The sequence below is a fragment of the Rhipicephalus microplus genome, chromosome X (assembly GCF_043290135.1).
Source record: "Rhipicephalus microplus isolate Deutch F79 chromosome X, USDA_Rmic, whole genome shotgun sequence".
NCBI classification, from domain to species: Eukaryota; Metazoa; Arthropoda; class Arachnida; order Ixodida; family Ixodidae; genus Rhipicephalus; species Rhipicephalus microplus.
This window is the reverse complement of record NC_134710.1, coordinates 262,233,878-262,258,686: the sequence shown is the minus strand read 5'-3', so window position 1 is coordinate 262,258,686 and position 24,809 is coordinate 262,233,878. Positions and strand designations below refer to the sequence as shown.

General features: G+C 46.6%; 1 non-coding gene and 1 pseudogene across 1 annotated transcript; both read left to right on the top strand.

Moving 5' to 3' along the window:
- Window positions 1-48: 48 nt before the first annotated feature.
- LOC119183603 (PAX3- and PAX7-binding protein 1-like) lies at window positions 49-23,048 on the top strand (annotated as a pseudogene).
- Window positions 23,049-24,323: 1,275 nt separating this feature from the next.
- On the top strand, window positions 24,324-24,412 carry TRNAY-GUA (transfer RNA tyrosine (anticodon GUA)). Its single transcript is given in 2 exon segments — window positions 24,324-24,360; window positions 24,377-24,412. It is a non-coding gene; the product is annotated as a tRNA-Tyr (tRNA).
- Window positions 24,413-24,809: the final 397 nt, after the last annotated feature.

The window sequence follows — 24,809 nt, the reverse complement described above, 5'->3', positions numbered from 1 at the left end:
GAAACTGTGCTGACTAATGCCGTTTCTGCGGAGCAAAGTGGTGATGAGATGGCTCGTGAGGATGTTGCTGAGTTGGAGCGTTGGGAGCAGGAGCAGATGAAGAAGGGTGTCAGCACTGCACCGGTAAGTTGAGAGTGTTTCTTTTATTCACCAGCTGCAGTTCTTGCTGTGCAAAGTTGGATTCAAATAGCTCGGCTATGACCATGTTCCTGTAAAGAAAACTCCCTCATTTCTCTCCCCTAAATATCATCTTAAAAAATCACTTATACAAAAATATTGCGCCCTGTTTTTTTGTGTGTTTTTTTTGTTCGAATAGGTAGGTTATGACCCACTTACAGCGGCTAGAAACCTCGTTCCCGCGAGTGCACGACAGTTACTTTAGTGACGTTTTAAGTGCCCATCTCAACTTTGCTTTCAACAGAGCATCGAGCTAGATAGGAGCACTCCCGGGGGCAAGGTAAACACAGATGGCCTTGTGACTTCACAAAACTGTGACGTGGGCGCTGCACGCGAGAGCAGGTGCCACACTGACAGCCAGCGCACACAAAGCCGCAAGGGCAGAAGTGGAAATCACAGGTAGTGCAAGCACAAGGTGCAGTCAGCCAACACGAACTCATGACTTAGGTTTGTTTACATTGCCCTTGTGTTGATGTCAGCATTTGGAAGGGCTCTGCATCTTGCTGGGTTGCACCGTGTGCACTTTGATATTAATTTTGAATATGGTCTAGGCTATATTTGCCCTTGGTATTTCGTAGATGTTGTGTATATCTCCACACAAATCTATCTCGCTCATTATCTCGCCTTTCAAATTTTGTGCCATTGCTCCTTTAAGTCATGAATTTCATCGTATGACTTTTGGACCGTTTTATTCCTGGCTGTTTAACTTTTTGCATTAAGAAAATTTGTTAGTGTATCCATAATGCTCGATTGTACTGCCCCTAAGGGCAAGGTTTTGAAAGGAAAATTTAAAAAGTATAAAAATCTTCCTGCTTGCAGAGGTATGAACCAATAGCATCTAATAGACAGGAAAGGTGCCCCACATCTGTGCACTCTGTAGAATACAAATGAGAACAACTTCTGTGAACTAATCACATTGTAATCTCTACTTTTTGAGGTTTGTTCATATGGGGCAGTGCTTGAATGATTAGCCTTTTATTATCATTTTGGATTAAGTGATGAAATCTCACTGAAGGGCTAGTGTTAAAGTGATGTAGCCATTCTAGGAAAGCAGTATCAAACTACCATACTACCCCTTGCTTTTCTTCAGTACGAAATGCCCATGTGCACTGCCAAAATAACATAAAAAGAACAGATACACTATTTCCTGAATGGTTATAATCCAGCGCGAGAAAAACAGATTCACCTGTTTCATTTCTGATGGGTAAACTTCAAATCACAGTGATTTTAGCAGATTTTTGTTATTCGGAACAGTGCTCAATTCGAAGTTCTTCGTGGCCCCATGTTTCAACTGTGTGACTTTTATATAACTATTTCACTGTTAGTGAAACACTGGTTATAACGAATTTAAATTTTCTGCCCTAGGGGGATAAGTACTTTTCTACTGTGAATGTTTACTGTAGCTTGACATTGTGTCTTCATGTCTAATTGCATGCAACTGTGTGCTACAATGCCAACAAGCTCTCGTATGCAGGTTGCAGCCGTCCCAACACCAGAGGAACAGTGTGTGGTGCTAACATAATTCACAGAGCAGCCGACTGCTGTGTCGGTCCAGGACCGGCAAAACCTCAGCTCACAGGCTGTGCTCGAGCGGATAACAGATCGGTGAGACACTCTCTCGCAAATCTAATTTTTTGCGGCCATGTTTGCGCATAAATCTAAGTGGGCAAGGCAAACCGCAAGTATTCTGATGTCACCTTATATTGCATTTTTGTTTATTTTTACTGTACGCATAGCTTCAGTGACTTCCGAGCAAATATAAACCTTTACAGCCCAGTGTCACGAATTCTCGTCATACCGAAAAACTTCGAGCAACCGAGTCACGAAATGTGTGCTGTCTTTCAAGTACTCATAGAAAATATAGCTTTCAGCATAAAAATTCTGGTGCCATCTCGACTAAGGTATTTTATGCTAGAACCGATTGTTTTGTGATGAATGGTGATGGGTGATGGTGGCAAGGGTGGAACGCATGCAACAGCTCACACGTCTTAGTTTTTTCTCACCTGGATGATGCAGCTTCTATCTTCAATAATTTTGTTTATTTGGTGTGTATATATATACATACCTAAGAGGTGGCTCACAACGTGTTACGTAGTTCTGAAGTACATTTTTTGCTGGCAGGGTCCTTGCTTTGTGGAGATAGGTTTGCACTAGGCTTACCTACTATGCGCAACCGTGTAGTGAATAGACGTCCTCCAGTGCCGCTGCGTGCGAAGACGTTGCGGCCGGGTTCGTCATTTTCTCCGGCACGGCGCAGAAACCAGGCACGAGGCAGGATAACAACGACAACGTGTTTATTAACCCAAGATGCAGCACGGTGCGACACTCACGGGCTTGCAGGCTGTATAGGAAACTCCGCAAGACCGAGCAAGTACGCTTGCCTAGGGCACGACGATTCTCTCACAAGGGACGAAGTTGAACGCACGAACGAGAAGCCGCCTGCTTAGCAGCGCGTCAACCTCTCGTGAAGGCCTGAGAGCATCTGCCGCGACGAGCGAATCGTCGGGCGCAACACAGCTTGTAGGAGAGGAGGATGTCACGCGCGCCCAATGGGAAATGGCGCTGCGCTGTGACGTAGGCCCGCGCAGCGCACCAGTGCAGCGTGCCCGGACATGCCAGCGCGGGAAGAAGCCGACGGTTGATGGGCCCAGACGAAGAGGCGCCCTGGCAGCCATCTTGGCGGATGCTGGTGCTTATGCGCGCCCGGGCTACGCTGGTGGCGCGCGTGCGGCAGCTGGGGAACTAGGCGCCAGGTAGGAGGGCACTCTCGATTTTCACATCAGCTCCTCCTAAGACCGAGGCTGCCCTAATGACACTGTAATGACAGCATTCATCGACACCAAAAAAACTGGGGTCCAGGTTCATGCCGTTCATGAGATCGTCGGGCGCCCCGATGTCTTCGTTTGGCGGCATCTCAGCAGGAGCGTAAGGCCGGGGGAGGGCGGCGGACACTGCAGCAGCGATGGCCGACTTGAATGAAGAGTCCGTGACGAGCGCTGCCACGACCGCCTGAACAGAGTCGGTCGACAGGGCAGGTTGAAGGCCCAGGCCAGGCGGCACCGCCGGAGTGGACATGACCGCAGGGGCACCGCCGGACTACGCACGGTGAACCCTCGAACGGAGGTTGGTAGCCTCGTGCACCAGCAGAACACCACAAGCGTCGCAGTAGGAGGCCTCAGGTGGCATCGAGGCACCTCCAGAAGCGTCGAGCAGGTCCGAAAGGGTGCGTCCGCGGAAAGGACGCGGGACGAACACGGGGTCTAACCCCACCCAGACTTTGCGGTGCTTGGACCAGCGACGAGTCGACACGAAGGCAACCGGGGCCTCAGTGTCATGTTGGAACGTCCACGTAGCGACTTCACGACGAGGCAGTGTCTTGTTAGCCGGGGCCAGGGGAGCATTCGACGGAGGCGGCATGGACGCGGCCGGTGCCTGTGGAATCACCGAGCGCGCGGCTTGTCTCCCGGGCTTTTTCATGGAAAAACGGGTCATCGAGCAGGACATAACGAATGCTGAGGTGTCGGTGAACAGCAGAAATGCACTGAAGGTGCGGCCCCGGAGGTGCGACTGGCTGGCCCAATAAAGAGAGCCTACTTTGTCGGATTGAAGATTGCGTGAGCCAATAGGGCGCACGCTTCCCTTCTCCCGCCGACTACGTGGAAGATACCCAGTGAGATAGTGAGCCACCGGGGAAAGGGCTTTTCTCTCTCGAGCAGACGGGAGTGCTGGGAACTGGGTGGATATTCCGCGCACAGCACGTGTAATGGTGTTCCCAGAGAGAAAGCTCGCCAGGTAGCCGTTACTGTTGCTGCTGGATGGGCTCTCGCACAGCAGCTATAAATCTTCGCTCCCTTACATGGAGGGGATAACATCCCGCTACATGCCAGGGGCGAAAATCAGCCTAGGTGCATTTTCGCAGGTTGTACCGGTGGCGGGGTTTGGAACCAGCCTTATCCCGGTTTCCCTGCGGTTCGGTGACCGCCTCCCCCTCCCCAAAGTCGTTGCTGCGGGCAACAAAAGGTTTGAGGTCGGAGACGTTAACTGGACTGCCGACTGGTCTCCCTTAAAAGTCGGCCAGCTTGTATATCAGGGGGACACTTTGGTGTGCTCTCGGTATGGGCCCAACCACTTGGCCGAAAGGGAGGCCGAGATGCCTTTGGTGGCGTCACTCAAGATGTGATTGCGCCTGAGGATGAGAACGCCGACATCGTAACGGACATCCCGATGCGACCGGTCGTACTGAGCCTTCTGACCAGCTCGCGCTTTTGCCAGGTTGGAACGCGCCAAGTCGAGGGCCGCGTCCATCCGTGAGCGCAGTTCCGCCACGTAGCCAGACGGGCTGACCTTCGCGGCGCTTGCCCCGCCGTCGCCCCGTAGGACGCGGTCCATGTGGTTAGGCAGCTCTTTCACAAAGTTGAGGAAAGCGGGCGTGTACCCCGTCGAGCGATTGACCGTAGACCACAAGGAGAAGCCAATCTCGTTAAGACAAGCATCCCAATCCCCGTGTTGCTGCGCAAAGGCTGTCAGCAAGGGCTTGATGTTCCGGTTGATCCGCTGGGTCGGGTTGGCCTGTGGGTGATACGAGGTTGTTTTATGGTGCTTAATGCCAAAGGCAGCACACGCATCCACAAACACCTTGGCCGTGAAATAGGATGCATTGTCCGTGGTCAACTCCGCCGGAAAGCCAAAGCGGGTAAAGACCTCGGTCAACTTGTCCCAGATTACGCGTGCTGTTAACTTCCGAAGTGGAAACAGTTCGACCCACTTCGTGAAGTGATGTTGACAGCCAGGAGAAAAGTATGGCCTCTCCGGCTTCTTGGGAAGGTCCCATAATGTCACAGGCCGCGACCTGCCAAGGCTGTTGGCTGTCGATCGGCTGCATGAGCCCGGGAGGCTTGCTCCCGCGAGGCTTCACGCATTGGCACACGCGGCATGAGCGGGCGTAGTGAAGGGCGTCGCGCTTTATGCCAGGCCAGGTAGCGCAGCGGCACAACTTTTGAAAAGTTTTAAGGCCACTCGCGTGTCCGGCCAACCGCGAGTCGTGGAAATAACCTAAGGTGGCTTTCCTTAGACTGCGGGGTATCACCACCTTGAAAGACTCCTGGGGAGCTTCTTCAGATGAGACGTAGCGCAGGAAAACGCCGTCGTCATCAAGCAGGTACGAGTCCAACGTGCCCGTAGCAATACCAGCCTGTGTACGGCACTCGGCGCCGACAGCAATACCAGCTATCTGTTCGCGCCCGGTGGCTTGACTGCCCCGCTCCGCTTGGGAGCTCAGCTCTTTGAGCTCGTCAATGATGTGTTGACAAAACGGATCGTCCTGCTGTGCCTTGAGCAGCTCCTCTCTGCTAACGATGATACCGGCGGAGGTGACAGGGTCTACCAGGTATGCGTCCTCACCCGAGGCTGTAAACTCGAAAGTCACTTCGGCATCGGGGTTCGCACCTTCCGACCCTTTGGAGCCAGAGGGCCTGGGGTCTACTTGATGCGATTGCTCTCGGGAGTGGCGGACACAAGTGTCGGACGCCGAAACGGGGGCACGCGACAAGGCGTCAGCCACGACGTTCGAACTCCCTTTTTGGTAGCGCACAACAAAGTTGTACCGCTGCAAGATCAACGCCCAGCGCGCGAGGCGGCCTGAGGGCTCGCGCAAGCGCTTAAGCCAGGTGAGTGTCATGTGGTCCGTTTCCACCACGAATGGCATGCCGTCGACATAGCAGTCGAACTTCCGGAGAGCAAAAACTATAGCGAGACATTCCCTTTCTGTGACGCTATAGTTATGCTCGGCGGCGTTAAGTGACCGGCTCGCAAAGGCGACTGGCCGGAGGACGCCGTCGGGCTCCTGAAGGAGTACCGCGCTGAAACCCAGGTCGCTCGCATACGCTTGGACAACCAACTCCCTTTTCAGGTCGGGCAGCTTTAACTCAGCTGTGGACACTAGAGCTTCGGAAAGCGCCTTGAAGGCTCGCTCTTGTTCTGGCCCCCAGCTCCATCGTGCCGACTTTTTCAAGAGTGCAGTCAAGGGCGCTTGGAGGGCCGCACAGTTTGTGATGAACTGTCGATAGTAGTTCACCATGCCCAAAAAGCGACTCAGGCCCTGAATGTTTGCCGGCGTCGGGAACTCCACAATGGCATGTACCTTCTCCTCGCACGACAGAACACGACCGCTCTGAATAAAAAAGCCTAATAGTGAAATGCTAGTCTCAACTATTGGAGCTTTCTTTGGGTTCAAAGTCAACCCAGCGGCACGCAACCTCCCGAGGACATCCTCCATGTGGTGAAGGTGTTCCTCAAACGTTCGACAGCAGATGATGATGTCGTCGAGGTACGCCATGGCGTGTTGCCATATAGCGTCCCCCAGAACGCGGTCTATCAATCTCTGGAACGTAGCTGCAGCTCCAGAACAGCCAAACGGCATGCGGGTAAACTCGTACAAACCTCTGTGAGAGGTGAACGCAGTTTTCTCCGCGTCAACCGGCTCCATCTGAACCTGTAGATAACCACGGCTAGGATCCAAGGTGCTGAAGTAGCAAGCACCGTCTAGAGCAGCCACGATCGAGTCAACGTTAGGCATAGGATAAGCATCCTTCCTCGTGACCTCGTTCAGCCGGCGGTAGCCCACACAGAGCCGATGAGAGCCATCTCTTTTGGGGACCATTACCACCGCTGAACCCCAAGGACTGTTTGAGCGTTGGACAACTTCGGTCTCAATCAACTCATCCAGTGCCTGGTCAATTGCTTTCCTCTTTGCCGCACTAACGGGGCGAGGATTGCATTTCCATGGTTGTGCGTCGCCTGCGTCAATCCGGTGCCTCACCAGAGAGGTGCAACCTGGGCGTTCTGTGAATGTGTCGCTGAAACGTGTCAACAGCGACGACAGGCGTGCTCTCTTGCGTTTTGACAAGCTGTCCGGGAAAGGCGGCAGCGAGCTATTCAAGTTGCTGCTTAGCGGGGGGGTCACCGTCATAGCCGAGACCTCGTTCACCGCGGCAGCATTATGCTCAAGAAAAAGCTGGTATGCATAGACCGTTTTCCGCCGCGCCGGCCAAAGGACCAGTCTTGGCGTCGGAGGGGGAGACGCGGGCCGCGGGGGCAACGCTTGGTCTCCTTTCTTCCTTCCTCCTCGTGGCGTCCGGTGACTTACTGGCAGCTGAGACCACGGGAGGTGCAGTGAAAGGCCGTAGGGCGCCGGAAGAGCCGTCCCTGTAGCCTCCGCTTGCGACGTCAATCACGATACCTGTGCGTGCGCGAAGTCGCGACCGAGAATCACAAGCACGGAAAGACCAGGGAAATGCACAAAGCGCTGTCGGCGTGCGTGATTCTCCCAACGCTTAACCAACCTCGCAGCGCCGCACGAGGTGGCAGTACCGCTGGCGAGGTGGAAGGCAGTGTTGCAAGCTCGAATGCGGACAAAGCGGTCACACAAATAAGCCCTAACCTCTTCGCCGAACAGCGAGATCGAAGGCCCGCTATCCAGCAACGCCGCAAACTCTCGACCAGCGATCGTAAGGGCGATGAACAGCGCCGGCGTGGCTGAAATGTCATGTCCAGCGCGACACGCCATCGGTGCCAGAGGTTGTGTTACACCCCCGTGCTCTCTTACTGCTGCAGCCACCGGCAAGGGGGAGCTCACCGATGGCTCACCCCGTTTCCCGACGGGCGAGCTGGTCCTTGTGTCGGTTGGGGCGCGTTGCACTCACGCGCGGTGTGACCATGCTCACGGCAACGGAAGCAGACAACACCTTTTCCTTTAACAGGGGGGGATTTTGGCGATCCGTTCGAGCTATGAGGTGTCCGTTCGCTAGCCGCAGTGGGGGCTCCGCGATCGGATATCCCCTCGTGCACTGGAGCACGAGGTTTCCGTTCTTGTTCACGCTGCCGGGCAAAGGTGGCCGCCAGGGCGTACGAGTACAGGTCCAGAGCGCAGTCCGACACGTCGAGCGCGTCTCGGCCTCTCGCGGCAGAAGCTGCGTCATGGTTCGGGGAACCCCAGTGTGACGAGTCAGGACCAGCCCACGCGCAACGAGGCTCGAGAGACGCGGACGGCAGTGGCGGCGGGCGATAGGCTCAAGCCGCCAAAATGTCGCCCTAAATAGGCTTCGCATCGGATGCCAGCTCGTTTAGGTCACGATAACGGGCGCTCCGAAGGTAAGCGGCGAAGGTTGGATGAGCCTGACGTATGGCTCGCTCCACCTTCTCGGCATCTGATGCCGTAGGATCGGCAAGTAGAGCTCCTGCAGAGCCTGAACGTACTCGAGAAGAGATTCATCGGGATGCTGTGTGCGAAGCTTTAACTCGCGACGCATGTGGCGCTCGTATTCAGGAGGAAGGAATTCGCTACGGAAGAGTGCCCTAAACTCCTCCATCGAGCGAGCTTGGTGGCCGACGAGCCGGTACCACATCGCTGCTTGGGCTGTCAGCAAGACGGGCAAAACAGAGCCTAGCATAACGCTGTCACTCAGCCGCGTAGCCTGCTGAAAGCGGTGCAGCGCCTCGAGGTACTCTGTGGCAGTGATGCGGTCCGAATAACCTCTGTACTCAGGCAGAGGTACCTTTAAGCTACTCGGAACGCTTGGCTGAGGGGACTCAGGGTCTCCCTTTAAAGCACAAGGCTGCAAGCGCACCGCTTCCAACACAGCGTTTAGGAGCTGCGCCGCAGTTGCGTGCAGCGGTCACTGCTCCGATGCGGGTGCGGCCGTAACAGGTGGGCGCGCCTGTTCCCCCACATGCGCGTCCGACCGAAAAGGGCCAGTACACGGCACGGAGGAGGGTAGGGTTTGCGCTCCGACTGGTGCTTTAGGCCTCACGTGACTTGTAAACGGGTCGACAGCGGAGCACGGTGGCCCACGTCCGTCGAAAGCGTCGCCCACGCGAGTCTCAGGCCAGCGAGCGTCGGTGAACGGGGCGACGTTGTCGGTTAAGCAAGCAGGCTCGCAAATGACATGCCCTTTGACAAATGACAACCTTTGCAATGACAAATGACAAACCCTTTGCGCTCGCGACCACGACGGGTCAGTAAGCGCGTTCGCGCCAACACCTGAGTGCCCTCGGTAGGAAGGACTGGGTGCGGCGATTTGAGCTGTCAACCGTGCTGCTGACGGGGAAAGGCCAGTGAGCGGAGACTGCGCCAGGGACGGGCCCGTAAGCGCGTGTGTCTCGAACAGCTTATACAGCCCGTTACTGGCTTGGCTAGGACTGTGGTCCTCGTTCAAGCGACTCGCATCACCGTAGGGGGCCCCGAAAAAGGCCTCTCTCCAAGTGAACGAAAGCAGAGAGTTGCCGAGAGGGCTGTACCCCGTGCTGTTGCAGCCGTCCGCCTCGAACGAGATCAAGTCCATCGCCACAGGATCGAACAGGAACGAGCGCCTCGAAGGGGTCTGCTCTGAAGCCATGCCGAAACCAAGTTGGGCGCCAGTTATGTAGAGATAGGTTTGCACTAGGCTTACCTACTATGCGCAACCGTGTAGGATGCGTGTAGAGAAGCCAACGATTGACTGGCCCAGACCAAGAGGCGCCCTGACAGCCATCTTGACGGATGCCGGTGCTTATGTGCGCCCTGGCTATGCTGGTGGCGCGCGTGCGGTAGCTGGGGAATGAGGCGCCAGGTAGGAGGGCGCTCTCGATTCCCACAGCTTCTGCGGCATATGGAGAATCGGCAACATACATAAAGTTATGCATTAAAGTTGCATTTTAGAGAACTTTAACTGTGGAATCATTTAAAGCTGGGAAATGAAAAGAATTTGTATTTTGTTTAGCAGTTTTATAATTCAGGCATTAAAGGGTTAGAAGATTGTCATATAACAGATGAAGAAAAGTGTGAGACATCAGTATGATTTGCTGAAGACATGTGAAGCAAACAGGAGAAATACCAGGGCATTAGTGTAAAAATAGGAAAACAAAAGAAGCAACAAAGCACAAAAACGTGCATTGTTGCAGTTCTTCTGTCCATATTAATTTTGGGCTACAAGTATCTATCTCATTGTGTACCAGAAAGTGCACGCTTCCCTCAGGAGCAATAAGTTACTTCGAGTAAATTTGGCAGGACTTTCGGCTACAATTTGCTCTATCATTGTACAATGTTACCTTGTGCCTATGAGTCAACTGTCCGAGTAACTTGACTCTCATAATCTCGTTAAAGCTTTGAGAAAGCGGAGTTTTTTCTTAGTGTAGTATGTGCAGCGATAGATGTCATGTATTGCCAAAGTTAAGCGTAGCAGTTTTTCATTCAGAATCAATCACCATGAAGTATTGCACAGCACACGCAGAATAATTACACACACGCTATCAGAACTTTTATTAGTTTTTTTTTTTTTCAGAACATGTCATTGTTTATATCAAATTGCACCCATCACTGTCAATACGTAGAGCAATTGCTGAGAGCGGTTGGTTTTTTTAGTAGACTTGTGCAACTAGTAAATTTTAGGTTCGAAGGTGATTCAGAGTGAAAAGGAATTTGGTTGCATAATTTCTAATAAAATTGAAATAGCATATATTATTACTTATTATAAGAAAAGTGAGTACATTTGTCATGACCCAACAAACCTGCACAATATTTTTTTAAAATTCAAACAAGGCATGTGCAAGTGTCATTGTTTTTGGTTCAGAGGAAGTGGGAAGAACTTGAATGATTGCAGGGTTCAACTTTCAGTAGAATGCAAGTGATAGTTCGTAAAATATGTTGCCTTTTAAAATTTGCAATACTTTGAGCTTATACTCAGTCTACCGGGTGATTAAACATTAAAAATGATAGTCGATGTGAGGGTAATATGTTTATTTGCTTGAATGTTTACACAAGGGTTTTCTTTACTTGATTTGCAGGTGAACTTGTAGAGTAAACTGCAGTCATTTTTAAGAGTTATTGGCAACTTTATTGAAAGCATGTGGTCACCATTCCAGGCTTGCCACAGTTCGTGAAATGCTAGCTGTGCATCGACGGCAGAAAAAGCAGGCGCTCACGACCTGGAGGTGTCGGCGGAGACCACTACACAGCTGCACCAGGAGCAGCCTAAGTTGGAAACAAACTTCCGCTTCTTCCAAGAGATGCAGTCATATGCTGCTGATCTCATTGAATGCCTTGATGCCAAGGTTTGTGAATACCTATTGCCTTCATTCATGCTGTGAAGCCCAGGTACATGCAGGTAGCATGGATAGTTCCTGTTACGTAGGCTTGTGTGAATGCAAATTTTAGGCTGGAAGCAAATAGCAATTTGGTTGAATAGCTTCGAATTGAATTTCAATAGTATATAGCACTTCTTGTTGTCAGGACCCAACCACCCTGCAATATATATATATATATATATATATATATATATATATATATATATATATATATATATATATATATATATATATATATATATATATATACCAGATTCTTTGAACGTCATTCACGCTGGACCCGACGTATTGTAGGCAAGAAAGAGACGACGAAGCTTTCGTGGAAGCGTCTTTACTAAACGTTTTCAGCTGGTGGACCAGCCTTCGTCAGAGTAATGTGACAACAGCTCATACATGGCTTTAAAAGCTCCTTTCAATAACAGATCAGCGCCATCTGCTCTGGTTAGCATTACAATGCGCATCATAAAATGTCAAGTGCTTCAGAAAAAAGAAAAAAATACAAAAAATACGAAAACCAGAAGGGTACATACATACTAAAGACATAGTTAAGGATTCCCTTACATGTACTGTGACATGATACCATGCTTATACGAGGTTAAGAGATGTAGATGTGCAATGACATTGCTTGGCAGCATAAGAACAATCTTAGTGATATGTGAACGTATAATGGAAGCAACTGTGAAATGATTGAAGATAAATAAAAACTAAAAATAAAAATGGCAGACATAGAAGGCGTGATTTAGGTGGTACAATTTGAAACCAGTGCATCATCGCTCTTAGTCTAGTGAAAGACAGGTCAGTTTTCCTTTGTTTTCGTTGATTCCAGCTGAAACAGTGTTAAATTTTCTTCATTTTGAAAGTAGCCACGTGCGCCATTGGAAGACTGGAATTCCATATAGCCAGGCACAGCGCTTTAGGCGCTGTGCCTGGCTATATGCTGGCTATAGGCTGTGCCTGGCTGTGTCAGTGAGCGCCACCAGTAGCCATGGCGGGGAGTGTGGCACACTCTTTATGAGCCTGTTTGGCGTCATGTAGCACATGAACTTATTACGAGCTAGCAGCTGACCAATAGTCCCTCGTATACAACCTAAGGCACCAAGTCTGCCAGTACGAGAACCTCTGTAATTAATAAGGGAAAGAAGTGTATGCTTAAGGGTAGTTTTTTTGTGTGTTTTAACACCATAATAATGAGATCTAACAGATAATAATGCCAAGGAAAGTATAAGGGAAGTTATTGGACAGATTTGTATAGTAAATGCGAAGGAGGACAAGTGGGTGAAAAGATAACTTGCAGTGGTCAGGAACTGATTTGACAATTCGGTCTAATAACTTCCTCTATTTTTTCCTTGGTATTATTGTCTGTTAGATCCCATTAATATGGTTCAAAACATGAAAAAACGAAAAAACTAGCCCTTAAGTGTACACTTATTTCTCTTATATATATATATATATATATATATATATATATAAACTTCGAGAATTGTGCAGTATAGAAAACGAAACAATAAAATGTTTGTTTAATCCTAACAGTTTCAGCCGGTGGACCAGCCTTCTTCAGAGGATCTAAGCGAAATGATACAAGTTCCCGTAGCAGAGGGCCACCCTCACAGTTTGAAGACCTCCAAAACGAAAAAAAGAAAAAAAAGGAGAAAAAAAAGAGACAAACGTGCGAACGTATTATTTTTGTCTCAAAGGGAACTGGAAGCAACCTTGAATAGTAGTAGCAGGGTTTGACTTTCGGTAAAATGCAAGTGACAACCTGTATAAAAACCTGTATAAACTTCTATAAAAAGCTTTCAAACTTAAAGAATGTTGAATCAGTGTGAGGGTAGCGTGTTCATTTAACCATAAGGCTAGGTTTTGCAGTGAGGGTTTTATTTCAGTTTATTCATGGTATAGCACCCCTCCACTGTAGTGAAACCACTCTTATAGGGAGGTAAGTGCAGACTAATATACTGTACAATAATTAGTTTAATTTTAATGCTTTGAAATTCTTAATATAAATTTTAATCAAATAAATTTCTAATAATGTAACATTTGTTCAAATATTAAAAGTGTTAAAATATTCGCACAAGCCTAGTGTTACGGAATTTCTGTAGAAAGGTTTTTTACAGTATGTGTACCTTGAGGAAAATCTGCTGCAACTGTCTGTAAGAGAGTGAGTTGGGAGTTGGGGGGCTGCTGCGGAAAAACCGGGGTATGAATGTGTGATACTCAGATGAAATGTTGCTTGATTCAGGACAGTTATAATCAAGTTAAGCTTTCCTGGAATGAAGTAATCACAAGTATTATCCCATGGTACTCCTTTGCTGCTGTCCGCTTATGTTTAGTTTAACTTGTGAGCAAGGATGAAAAAGTAAGGCAGCTGGGTTTATTGCGGTGTGCGACGATTTTTTATATTTTTGTAATGTTTCAGTAGCCTGCTATTTTGTTGTTTGTTTTTGCAAAATTGTATAAGCCACCACAAGGTATGGTTTGATAGAAAGGTGTTAGAATAGCATTTTTGCTCAATTTCAGCATAGAATTTCACGCCATTATTATTGTGAATTGAAAAGCTATAAAAATGGTATGCTGCTAGGAAAGATTGGGTTCATATGGAAATTCTTAGATTTTTTTACTACGAAGTTCAGTAAGAATTTTCTTAAAGTTTGTCCTGCAGACGTGTGTACATACATTTTGCTCTTCTATGATAATATTTAGATCAGAAAGGAGGACTGGAACTCATATTTTAAAAAATATGTTTCTATGTCAGATAGGCCAAGCTGTCAGAGATGATATTGAAATCAGTGACACCAGTTTTATTTCCATAACACAGGTTCTGGGACAAAATTCCAGCAAGGAAACATTAGTTGAGCTTGTCTTTTTCTGTTGGAATTTTTTTCCAGCCAACAAAATTTAGAAAGAGAGCTTTTAAATCGTATTTCACCCATGTATAAACCGATTTATTGTAGGTCCGTAGGGTTTTCTTGTGTTGTTGACATGTCTGACATGATCCTCCTACCACTTAATGTTATTACTTAAGGAAGCACACAGAAGGGAGTTTGGTGCATATTGTGTCCTCTGTCACACATTACAGATACCCGTGATCCTGGCCTTGGAGGGGCGTATGATGTCTCTGCTTTCTCAGCGCAGTGAGAAGCTTGTGCAGCGTAGGCACCAGGACATCAAAGACCAGGCCGAAGAATGCAATATCGCAGGTGGTGACTTGTTAAAATTCATTGTAACACACTACTCTCTGTCGCTCTTTTACTCATGTTGTGCATGTATATATTGTCACATGGTCGAGATGTTGACAAAAGCAGCAGCCGGCAGGTCCAAAATGAAACTGTTAATTTGGCTAAACTTGTGGCTGGTAAATAAAAAGTTAGATTACAGCAATACACATTGACACTGATTGCAGCGTACAGGGCACGGCCATCGATAATTTTATCTGCAAAGAGGCGTGTCGGCATTTATAGATGCGGCAGCTAACATTCAAGTATTTTGACTGGTGGCCGTGTTTGTTTGAGAATGAACTAAACTTTTAGTGTTTGCTTGCTCAAGCCTATGAGATGATCCTGAAATACAGTCGACGACCAATAATTCGGACTAAATGAATGCGTCAGAAGAAAGCACTTTTATTGGCTCTTCAGTGAACAGGAGGCCGAAAGAGGCTGTCAATGCGTAATTTGGAATGCTGTCAGACATTCTGACGTGCTTTGAGTAAGGCATTATCAATAGGTGCAATAGGCCAGCAACGTACAACTTATACAGAAAAAAAAGGACAGTGTGTGGCGATATGTTGTGGGTAAGGCAAAAGCTTTATGGAAACTTTGCGCCCCAGGGGAGCTATAAGGTGGGCTAGTTGGTGTTGATTCGTCTCCATTAGTTCACTAAGACATAGGATGAATAAAAATCAGACGAATGAATGCAAACATAGCATGAATGAAATTAAATATCAAGGTCATCAACAATTTTTTGACATTTATCCCAGCCATCCGAAGCATAATTAAAAACAGCCTAAAACCCGGCTCTTGCTATACAAGGACTGCTTCTCATTGTCAAGAATTTGGCAGACTCCAGTTGCGAAACACCGCATCGCAACAGCGGAAAGTGCCAGACCACTTCGTCAGAGCCAGTACAGTTTTAGAGCAAGAACACGAGACTGTAAGAAAACAAGTCAGCGAGATTCTGTACTACATCGTCATCCAGCCGTCTAAGAGTTCATGGGCATCTCCCGTGGTGCTAGTGAAAGAAGATTTATGTTTCTGCATCGATTATTGCTGCTTGAGTATTATCATGAAAAAGGACTTGTATTTTCTTTCGCGGATATACGATGCCCTGGATTGACTCCACAACAAGAAGTACCTTTCATCGATGCACCTCAGGGCCGCCTATTGCCAAATCAAAGTATTATCATAAAAAAGGACTTGCACCTTCTCCCGCGGACATACGATGCCCTGGATTGACTCCACAGGAAGAAGTACCTTTCATCAATGCACCTCAGGGCCGCCTATTATCAAATCGAAGTCGACGAGAGTAGGCTTGTGCAAATCGAATTTGAATGGTATATATATCGCATACTATAAAGTAAAATGGGCATATTTGTCATGGCCCGACAAAGCAGCACAATGTTTTTTAAAAAAAAGGGAGAAGGCCTGTGCAAATTCTCATATTTTTGCATCAATGGAAGTGGAAACAACTTTTAATAGTAGCAGTATTTAAGTTACGGTAGAATGCTAGGGATAAACTGTAAAATAAGTGACATTTTAAAATTTGCTATACTTTAGCATGCAAGTCGGTATAACAAGCTTTTGAACTTGAAAAAATGAATCAATGTGAGAGTAATATTTTTATTTAATATTGAAGTTAGGCTTCGTGGCAGAGCGGATTTTTTCTAGGTATGCGTTTTCACGGCTTATCACTACAATACTGCAGTGAAACTACTTTTACATGAGGCGTTTTCACGGTTTAGCTCTTCTTCACTGCAGTGAAACCACTTTTACAGAATGTTACATGCGGATTAATATGCATCTATTTGATCGTTCAAAATAATTTGAAATTTTCAATAATTTGAATTCGATTCGAAGTCAATTTGAATGGTGCATTGTTCATTCGAATATTTGAAGCATTTGACTATTCGCACAAGCCTAGACGAGAGGTAATGTGAGAAGACTGCTTTTACAACAAAAGACAGCCTCTTTGAGTTCAAGGTCTTAGGTCTTTTGCTCAGCACCTGCGACTTTCCACAACGTTATGGATAGAGTACATCTGGGATTGAATTGGACACAGTACAAAAAGCAATGAGCGCAGTAGCACTTCTGGTGCTATTTGCATTACAGGCTTACTACAAGATGTTAAGCACTGGCATGTACAGACATAGCTGCTTGCATATTTACAATGCCTGCCCGGTCACTGTGCACCTGCCATGATGACTAGAAATGTATAGTATTTTTATATAAGCTTGCTGTCTGTAGTAATTCAGGTAATAATAGAGAGTTTCCGAGTGGGGGCTCCAATTGTTTTGGTAACCAAAGAAATAGCATCAAGCCCACTGTGCATGCGCGGTACCCAAACAGGGTTTGGGTTTTGTGTTGGGGACGCTGTTTCTCGAATTAAGCAGAAGCCCCAAAGCCTGCCCCAAAAGCTTTGCGTCAGACAAACATGACGGCACCCTCTGAAGTGACGGCTCTCAGCTAAGACGGGAATGACATAAAATATAGGGGGAGTGTCCAAAGCACCGCAGACCCAATTTGAAAACACTTCGCTCCTGCTTGACCCAAAGCATGCATACGGCTTTGGTTCCCCAAACTTTTGAGCCTCCCTCAAAACTCCCTAATGACGTGATTGTTTGGGTTTCATGTCCCAAAACCACTTCATATACTTATGAGGGATGTTATAATGGAGGGCTCCCCTGGGAGGTTCTTTAACATGCATTTAAATATAAGCACACAGGATTCAGTGATTGAAATAGGAGAGTCACTTAATGTCAGCCATGTGTCCATTTGGGCTGGTTGGTACATCTTCGCAAATAACAAACTATTGAACAGCATCAACATGAGCCCTTTTTCTTCCTGTCATGTACATGATCTTTGGGGAAAAGAACCAGCTCTGTCCTGGGTGTCATCCTCTTTTTACCTTTTCATAATCCTGCTGTCTAGTGAAGTCACTGAAGTCAGAGTTTTTAAAAAAAAATTTTCTTTCTGCAGTGAAGGCGATGCGAGGCCAGCCCGTAGAGGCTAATAATCGAGGCAGCCAGCAACGAAGTTGGCGGGCAGCTGAACGAGAAGGTCGCAGGGGGTTTTCTCTTCTTGGGATCACATTTGACAATAATTTGCCGTCATTGCTAGTGCATTTACCCGCCAGTTCATAATGCGTGAGCTGGTCAGTGTATTTCTGTTGCCTGGCGAATTCGGCAAGAACAAACTGCACTAGTATACGTAAACAGGGCTAGTACAATTAGCCAGATAATTTTATTGCCTACTTTGGAACAGAATCAATGTAACAGTACACTATGATTGCACAGAGAGACATTTGAAAATACTTTTATATACACGCGTCAGAGACTATCTGGGCATTACCAGGAAGGGTTTACAATGGTAAATAGCACTAGGACATGGTTAAATAGTTGCTCCCACGGTCAAAAGCATTATTCCAAATGTGCTATCCTCCTATGAGCCCTCTTATCTTCACTTGCAGGCAGAACAGTTGACTGGTGAATTAGCCAGTTATTTTTTATCATTTGCTAATAAACCCATGGACAGTCATTCACGTACATTTGCTAATAAACCCATGGACAGTCATTCACGTAGCATGCAGTTTGCTCAGTGTTGACTTCTCATCTTAGTGTGGTCTCATTTAGTCCATGCCTCCTTGTGCTGAATGTATTTATATGTTTCAATTGACATAGCTAATGAATTGCCAATAACTAATATCAAGAAATGGTTGTCAGAATGGCCAGGTAACCTGATGTGCTATTTGTAGAGTGCACAGACACAAGGCTCGTGAGGCCCAGCATGAAGGCTTAGCACAACCACGGAATTTGGTGCATCACGGTGGCATGTCCACCGATGATGAGCAGCCTGATGCCGACAGGCTGTCCTTCGACAAGGAGCGAGGTGGGTTTGCTAATTTGTGATGTGGGCACGGCAAAGTGTTTTCATTTTTTGCTACAGAAGTGTAACTTAGCTTAGCTGTTCAAAAAGGAAAACTGTCATCTGCCTGTGTGTTCCACAAGTCTACAAATCAAACTCATATTAATTTTTGTGAAAGTTTTGTAGCCAAGTAAAAAGTTACTAGACCAAATTTAACCTTTCTTGAGCTGTAAAGCTTTATGGTAAAATAGTGTGAATGGCTGAACAACAAGAGAACAAATAGGAAAAAGTGAAGAAATAAATACACGAGTTCTTAGCTCAGCTAGTCAGTTTACTTACACTGCTAAAAATTGGAACTTAACATTTTAGTGATATGTGATGCACATGCACACTTTCGTTTCTTCTGTTTTCAGTTACTTTCATATCTGTGTAGATTAGACTTGAATACTTGCATCAGAGCCAACATTTACCAGCCATATTTGCAGTGGCATGACTCCGTTGTCTTGAGCTCTTGCATACACTAATCATTATACTAAAGAATTTGATGTCGCATTTGACTTCCAGAGCACTGTACTTTATGGCAAAATAGTGTCAACGATTAGTGCTTTGTCCTCTTTTCTTTATTTTGCTCTCCAGTTGTTCATGCTGTTTTGCCATAACTCATCTAAACTGCTATAACTATAATCCTGTAGGTATGCCTAGTTTTTTGGCCAGGCGGGCCCGGGTAGAATGATGCTGACACGAGAACAGAAACACTGGGTGTGGCTTATTCCTTGGCAGCTGACTCAAAGCGGTTGTAAAATACTTTGCCATGATGTCAGCCTAACACCTCAGTGAATGCCAGTTTCTTGGTTATCACTTTGCAGCAGGACTGATAGTTGGGCTAGTTGGTGATACAATATGGGCAGTACCAGTGCACAAAATCACGGGACAATGAGAAGAGAAACAAACAAGCGCTGCTTGTGTCTCTTCTCATCATCCCGTGAGTGTGTGTGCTGGTACTGCCCATAATGTATCACTTTGCAGCAAAAACCAGCTAGTTCACCTTCTGTGCAAAGCTTTCTAAAAATCCACATGAATTTCCTTTGCAGCTTAGTTCTTAAAATGAGTGTACAACAATTCTTCCTGTATGTGACCCTTCTTTTCTCGTTTATCCTCAATTTTTGTATGCTGTGCGCATTTTATTCAATTAATGCCTGCACAAACACTATCTTAATTGCAGATTAGTTCACATTCTCATTCAGCAACTCACTGTGCCCTGTGCAGTCGTACACACATTTTTTCGAATACCATTGTTTTTCAGTAGTGAGGCAACACTGTGTGCCTCTCTCCTGTATTCACTTTCCACATGCTGTTCGAGAAATGAATAAGCACCGATTCAGCGTGCTTGCCATTTTGCTTATCAGTCTCCTTTCAGCAGCTAATCGGTGGGTCAGAGATTGCAGAGCTAATCCTGGATGATGCAAGGCACGTCTTTGAAGATGTAACTGAGCAGTTCAGCAGTGTGGCTGCCCTGAAGCAGAAGTTTGAGCGCTGGAAGCGAGACTTCGGTGAATCTTACGAGCAGGCATACATTCCTTTGTGCTTGGTCAAGCTCCTGGGGTCCTTTGTGCGACTTCAGATGGTTGCTTTGAATCCCATTGAGGTGGGACTTTTTTCAGATGTACTTTTGCATTGTTCACTGGAAAGGAACAGAGGGGTGAAGAATTCAATGAATGGACTACACCAATAGCTCAATCGTATGTGGTTCTGCTATTGGTGTCAAGTTCTGATTCCTTGCCATGAGGGTGTATTCTTAATTAGGTGAATTGTGTAAACAATGTTTGGCTCCGCCGCGGTGGTCTAGTAGCTAAGGTACTCGGCTGCTGACCAACAGGTCACGGGATCGAATCCCGGCTGTGGCAGCTCCATTTCCGGTGGAGGCGGAAATGTTGTAGGTCCATGTACTCAGATTTGGGTGCACGTTAAAGAACCCCAGGTGGTCTAAATTTCCGGAACCCTCCACTACAGTGTCTCTCATAATCATATGGTGGTTTCGGGACGGTAAACCCACATACCATCATCTGTCCGTCCACTAGTCTGCTGGTCCGTCCGTCCGTCCGTCTGTATGTCTGTCTAAACATCTAAACAGTGCTTGCTTTCAGTGACATTTAGTTCAGTCAGGATTTAATGACAATCATAATGCTATCATCTAAGTATCTTTAAGGTGACCATTGAAATACACTTTAATAAAACTAACTAACTATATAAAACTAAGTAAAAAGAAATTTGCTGCTGAGAGTGATTTCTGGGAGCACTTCTTACAATAACAAGATCAATAAAAATTTGTTATTGTGAAATCTGGAATACTTGATCTCTGTCTATAGTGTGTCCAACATGGAATAGTCTTCTAAATAAAACTTATTGATCAATGTCTTTGTTTAAGGATAGCAAAGATGCAGCTTTTCATGTACTTCTGCAACCTGCTTCGTGCCTGTTCTATGCGACTTGGTGGTCGATTTATTCTGTTAAACTGTAGCACAGTTTGTTGAGTGTTGTACTTTTGTCTCCAAAGGGTTCTATTCTACATATTGCTTTGCAGCATTTCATTAAAGCGATGTTTCTCTACTTAAAACTCAGAAGCAAAAAGGGGATCATAGAGCAAAGTTTGCTGTGTGCCAGATCAAAGTAATGCTTAAATATATGAAGTGTCAGTGAGTGCACTCAAAGGTCAATGATATGGGAGATGTATTGTCATTATGGTTGCCAGCTGTGGATTTTTGGACGGGCCCGGACCCGCCATGATTGAATTGGCTCCCTTTATTTTTTTATTCCTCCCCGCCTTTTTTTTCCAGAGCAGTAAGCGCAGTGTCATTCCAATCACAGGTATTTTCATGCCGCCAATTAGACTAGTAGGTTAGCTCAGTGTGCCATTTTTATTTGTACATCAGGTTTATTTGGCAGAAGAAAAGTGACACTGCTGGTCTTTTTTGTTGTGGCCTCACACATTCTGCTCTTTACAGGGTGTTGGAGAACAGGTCGGGCGCGCCTGCAGCCTTTTTTCACCACCAGTTCTGGTCCTGCCTTAAGATTTGTATTGACAGCGAGAAGACGAACTACTTATCATCTTATCAAAACAAAGCTTGCATAAATGCACACTAATGACATCAGTGTGTGCACCTGCCAAGGTGGCTAGTTAGCTAGCTGACCACCGCTCACATATTGTGCTCACGGCTCAAAAAACAAACTCTAGAAAATGAGGTTGCAGATCTCAAACTGTACTTACTCTCTTAGTTAGCTGGCTAACTGTGACCAAACTCTATGATTAGTTTGGTTTATGGAGTTTAATGTCTGTTATCAACCGAGCTTATGCGAGATGCCGTCAACTGCCATGGCTGGGATCGAACCCATGCCTTTCGAGTGAGTAGCCATGCACCATAACTGCGGGGTCATCACAACAGCATAAAAGATGAATGTTCATGACGTGTTGCAGCTTATGAAAAATGTGCTCAGCTGGCAAGGTCTGCTGGTTGAAGAACCACTCAAGGAGCTCTCCCTGTGCAGCCTCTTGAGCCGTTATCTCATTGTGGCCCTCCAGGCCGGCCTCTCTCAAAGGGACACAGTTGAAAAATGCACTCGCGTGAGTGACTTGCCTTTCCATGGCCACTCTAAGGCTCATTTACAGTTTATTTTGTTTGTTATTCTTTCCAAGGAATGTATCCTTATGATATTTAGTGAAAATTGTTTGATATTTTTTGCACTGGAGGAGGTTCACTTTGAATAAAATGTCCTGGGAAGCAACTGCACTGGGCCAAGTCTGCCAGTGCAGGCATTACTCAGTGATGTTTTGGTTTGACCTCTAGCTGGATGAGAGAAAGAAATTAAACTAATGGCTGCATAGAAAGTTGGCTTGCAAAAAAAAAAAAAGAAGAGTTCGGCAGCAGTTGAAGTGTGTCCATTGACTGCAATTGTGTCACATGCTTATGCAGCTGGTGTCAACGCTGCCGACGCCATGGCTGCGCGGGAGCCAGCTTTCACAGCTGGAGTTCTTAACACGCTTTCTACGACTCTACCTGCAACACCTGGAGGGTGTGTCTGGTTCTTCCAACCTGGGACCAGATATGCATGCCAGGTATATATGTGGCAAGTGTCAAAAAGTTGTTTGAAATGACTGTAGGATACCAGATCTTTTGCATGTGAGATTTTACAAACAAGCATTCTTTGAGTACTGTGGTGGCACCTAGGAGGGCCAGTGCCACATGAGTAAACCTCTCTTTTTTCTTCCCCAGAAATGCTCTAGAAGAAGTTGGAAAGCTACTGGCTTCACTTACAGACAAGACGAAATGATGAGATATATGTTGGAAATAAAAAGACACACCTTCACATTGCAGCATTCTTGCAGCAATGTGAGAGTGCTATATATGTAATGTGTGTTGTCACTTTTCGTCCTTCATTATAATTTTCTCAGTGTTATTTAAATATGTTGCCATTGATTGCAGTTTCAAAGTGGAACCGTCCAGTACCTGAATTTGTTTACAAAGCTGACAACTGACGGAGCCCTTAAACTTTGTTGTGTTGAATATTGCTAGTGACACTGCTGTATTTACTGTTATACAAGTATTGTTATCAATCGCTGTTCTCCTTCCGAGTCATGTTTGCCTGCATTAGTGTGAAATAAAACAATATTTGACTTGTTTGGTAGCCTGTATTCTCTCTCTTTTTTTTGTTGTTTGGCTTCTGCTTACTCAATGTGCAGAAACAGCAAAGGCTGTTCGGTATAGTTATGATGCTACATAATTTTGACTCCTCCATCCACTTGTCCTTGCCGCCCCGCCGCGGTGGTCTAGTGGCTAAGGTACTCGGCTGCTGAACCGCAGGTCGCGGGATCGAATTCCGGCTGCATTTCCGGTGGAGGCGGAAATGTAGTCCCGTGTGCTCAGATTTGGGGGCACGTTAAAGAACCCCAGGTGGTCGAAATTTGTGGAGCCCTTCGCTACGGCATCTCTCATAATCGTATGGCGGTTTTGGCACGTTAAATCCCACATATCGATCGATCGATATGTGGGGTTTGTCCTTGCCAGTGGTTCTGACGGAGTTCTCCCGTGTGCACGAAACAATTTCGGTGGTTGGCCACCGAAACAAAGATCTATCAATCAAATTAGTATTAGAAGTGTTACTTGACCACCTGTTGAACCGAGGCACTAGAAATGCAGCGTAATGGCGAGCGATGCATACATTTGTTTATGTAATGGAGTAAATCATCTACTCTATTCACGGATTGAACGAGATGATTCTGGGAGGAAAAAGCGTTAAGCACAGCAGGCCTGGCCGCGAGGCGATTCGGTCCGAGCGGCACGCGATGGTAAATACATAGAGGAAAGTAAAATGGGTGACGACGACATTGAAGAAAATGCCCCTAAGCTGGTTGGTTCATGATCATGAGATGCGAGTACATTTTCCAATGAGCAGTGCACGTAGTCAGCTGAAGTACCACATTAAGGTGCTGCAGCAGTAAAGAAAAAATAAATTTGTCTGGACTGCTATCAGATTTCGACAGTACGCCGCTCCACCCCGTCCATCGCTTTTGGGTGTGCATTGTATGGTATCAGATAAATGTTACTGACTGGACATTCCAGAACGAATTCGGGACATGCAGTTGCTCGGACAAGAACTCAGGACGCTGCATGACGATAGTTATAGCGCGAGAACAGAACGAAGACTTAGATCGTCATAACTATAACTGTAATGTCATACCAACTAGCCCAAGCTGCCACACTTCTAAGCTGCATGAAAAATCTGGACAATTCCGCAAAATCCGGGACGGTTAACCCTAGACCACGGCGCTTGTCCAGTCTTTCAGCGCTGTTAGCAGCGACACTTAGACGTATGTACCTTCATAGACAGTTGCCGGTTTTGCAATTTGACCAACGCTTCCTTCAATTATGTTACTAAAATAAAAAGCCCTTCGCCGTCGTTCCGTCGATAGCTCAGTTGGTAGAGCGGTGGACTGTAGAAGTTTCACTATGGACATCCATAGGTCGCTGGTTCGAATCTGGCTCGACGGAGTTTTTCTTTTAATGTGCGTTTTTTTTACTTTTAATTTTTAGGGAGCTTTTAATTGGAGTTTGCTACTGCTTTAGAGGCATCCAAGGCATAACAAAGTGCATTAAAAATTCAGAAGGACCACAGCACAGTCAGCATTGTAGGTGTGTGGGGCAGGTGTGGGAGGGGGCATTCCAACTCGCTTGAAATATTCAACTTTGCATGTGTATATGTACCCACATACAAACCCACGCACGAACGTACTTAAAAGCATGGTGACGCCCCCCCCCCCCCCCCCCCCGCCCAAAAAAAAAATCTGGTTATGAAGTGAGGTCAGCTTCTCGAGAAGATGTGTTGACTACCAGACAGCGTTGGAGGCAAGCCAGGGAGGGGGGCAAGTAGTAAGATTGAAGCTCTTCA